Source organism: Piliocolobus tephrosceles, chromosome 18 (assembly GCF_002776525.5).
Source record: "Piliocolobus tephrosceles isolate RC106 chromosome 18, ASM277652v3, whole genome shotgun sequence".
Taxonomy (NCBI): Eukaryota; Metazoa; Chordata; class Mammalia; order Primates; family Cercopithecidae; genus Piliocolobus; species Piliocolobus tephrosceles.
The window spans coordinates 27,628,832-27,632,040 of record NC_045451.1 but is presented as its reverse complement, the minus strand read 5'-3'; the positions used below and the strand labels follow the sequence as shown (position 1 = coordinate 27,632,040).

Sequence of the window (3,209 nt, the reverse complement as noted above, 5' to 3'; positions counted from 1 at the left end):
CTAGATACAGAGTACTGATTGGTGTATTTACAAACCCTGAGCTAGACACAGAGTACTGATGGGTGTATTTACAATCCAGTTGCTAGATATAAAGGTTCTCCAAGTCCCCACTAGACTCAGGAGTCCAGTTGGCTTCAACCAGTGGATCCGTCGCGGGGGCTGCAGGCGGAGCTGTCCTCCAGTCCCAGGCGAGCCTGCACTCCTCAGCCCTTGGGCAGTTGGTGTGACCGGGAGCCACGGCGCAGGGGGCGGCGCTTGTCGGGGAGGTTCGGGCAGCGCAGGAGCCCATGGCCGGTTTTGGGGGAGGCTCGGGCATGGCTGGCTGCAGGTCTGGAGCCCTGCCCTGTGGCGAGGCAGCTAAGGCCTGGCGAGAATTCGAGCGTAGCGCTGGCGGACCGGCACTGTTGGGAGACCCTGCGCACCCTCTGCAGCTGCTGGCCCGGGTGCTAAGCCCCTCACTGCCCGGGCCGGCAGCGTCAGCCGGCCGCTGGGAGAGCCGGGCCCACCGAGCCCACGCCCTCCCGGAACTCGCGCTGGACCCAGGCACGGCGTGCGGCCCCGGTTCCCGCCCGCGCCTCTTCCTCCACATCTCCGCGTAAGCAGAGGGAGCCGGTTCCGGCCTCGGCCAGCCCAGACAGGAGCTCCCACAGTGCCTTGGCGGGCTGAAGGGCTCCTCAAGCACTGCCAGAGTGGACGCTGAGGCCGGGGAGGCTCCGAGAGTGAGGGCCGCTAGCATGTTGTCACCTCTCAATAGCTGTGCAGGTAGCCAAGTACTGTGTAGTACAGCAAATGCCTTGACAGCTGTAAGATCTCTGCAGGGATCTGAGTAGTTAGATGCTGACATATCTTCTTTTAGATGCTGACATATCTTCTTTTGGTTTACACTATCAGCTTCAAACCCTTGACGTGGACGATTATATCCAGGCTACAGCCGGCCGCATCTTGGCCCAGCTTTTCTTCAGGAAGCAAAGTGAGTTTAACAAGAGCCCCCAGTTTAAGGAGGACCAGGTAATCAACCCGCCTTAGAGTTGCTGTTGAGTTCCTATCTATTCTTCCTCCCCATTTCTTGTTATTGCTGTTAAAGAAGGATCACTTTGTTAGTGAACTTGGAGCTCTTTACAAAGTGGAAGTGGGAAAGCAGGTTCGAAGCAGCCTGAGGGGCTCAGTTAACTTCGTGCTAAGAGAAAGTTTCAGTACACTCTGTAGATGAGCATATCTATGGAGGAGACCCAATAAATTAAATTGATAGATTTTTATATTGGTTTTAGCATGTATGTACATAATTGTTTACTTTCCTTTTATTACTTCAAATTTATTACTCCAAATGTAAGTCCATTCTCGTTATGTTCATCAGTAAAGCTTAATACATTGCAACTATTTTTGTTAATAATCTTTGTGAAAGGAAGTAAAGAGGTTAGCTTACATATATACATATTAAGGCACTGGAACCCAGAAACTCCAGCCTCCTCTGCAGAGTTTATAAAGAACCCTACACTAGCAATTCTCAATCCTTTTGTTGGCATGAGATGCTTTAAATAATGCCAACATTTTCAAGGACTCATTAATACTTAGTTTATATTAGCTGAGAAAATATTTAATGATAAACTGATTATTAATTCAATACCATCTTTAAATGTATTTGGATTTTTATTAATCACACCGTCGTCTATTTATACATGACAAATAGTCATCCTTGTGTTTGAGAAGCATTTATTTTGTCTATTGGCAATGCTGCCTGTAAATGTGAATTCAAGGATACCTTATTATGATTCTGGAGCTGGTAGTTTTCAAATTGGGGATTACTGTCTTAAGTAAAAAATAATTTGTTTAGACCTAATCTGCACTTGGTTTTTGTTTGCAATTTATTTTATTTATTTATTTTTTTGAGACAGAGTTTCACCCTGTTGCCCAGGCTGGAGTGCTGTGGCATGAACTCAGCTCACTGCAACCTCCACCTCCAGATTCAAGTGATTTTCATGCCTCAGCCTCCCAAGTAGCTGGGATTAAAGGCACACGCCACCATGCCCAGCTAATTTTTGTATTTTTAGTAGAGTTGGGATTTCGCCATATTGGCCAGGCTCGTCACGAACTCCTGACCTCAAGTGATCCACCCACTGTGGCTTCCCAAAGTGCTGAGATTACAGGCATGAACTACTGCACCCGGACTTGTTTGCAATTTATTTCAACAGGTATTTGGTACCCTTGCAGTACACTGGGTACCACCATCAGTTTTGGGCTACCCTATATAACATTTTAAAGTAGATGTAGCTGGGTTTTAATGCCTTTGATCCAACCCCTTTCAGTCATTGCCTTGAGATTCAGTGGTATATTTAAAAATATATTTTAGGTTGTTTGTTCCTAGGCTACAAAGAATCTGTGTCTATCTATCTATCTATCTATCTATCTATCTATCTATCCATCCATCCATCCATTGACCCGTCTATCTCTATATGAACGGTTACTTCTCTTGACTACAAGTACAGAATGTAGTGAAAATCAGGAATGGCTCACTTTTTGCAGCGGGAGGTGGCCGCCTCCATAATGTACTTTAGGAACAGGACAACCTCTCCCTGCCCTTGACTATTTGTTTATCTAGCTATTCATTTACCACTTACAATCTATGACTATAAGTGAAGCATTATGTTAGATATTAGGGATGTAAAATTGACTGTTAAATGATCTTTGCCCTGAAATAGCTTAGAGCCTATTGAAAGACACAGTAAAAACAGTGATACATTGTAATAGTGCTATGAGAAGTATACATTGTAATCAGTGTTATATATGTATATACACACATACAAAGGATATATCTGTAAATACATACCTAAATTAGACACCACACCCAGCTATGGGATGGGAGGTGGAGGGTGTCAGTAAGTTTTCCTGGAATCGCTCTGAATGAAGATGAAGAGTTAGCCAAAGCATGAAGAGGAAGAGGGAATGTATGTGCGTGAAGGCTGCTCCATGGTGAAGGAGCCAATCATGCTCCTTGAAGGAGCCAATCATGCCAGGCATGATTGTGAAGTGTGAGAAAGCAGTTCACCGTGGCTGGAAAGGAGAGACCCAGTGGTGAGAGGTGAGGGTGGAGGAGAAGGGAGGAATCGGGTTCGAAAAGACCTGTTATCCCTTAGATCCACCTTATTGTGAATTTAGCTTATTTAGCTTATTGTCCTTTTCTGGGAGAGCTAGACAATCTGAGAGCATGGCAG

General features: G+C 45.7%; 1 pseudogene; it reads left to right on the top strand.

The window, feature by feature from the left end:
• LOC116418517 overlaps positions 1-1,026 on the top strand; it is a 17,958-nt pseudogene extending 16,932 nt beyond the window's left edge.
• Positions 1,027-3,209: the final 2,183 nt, after the last annotated feature.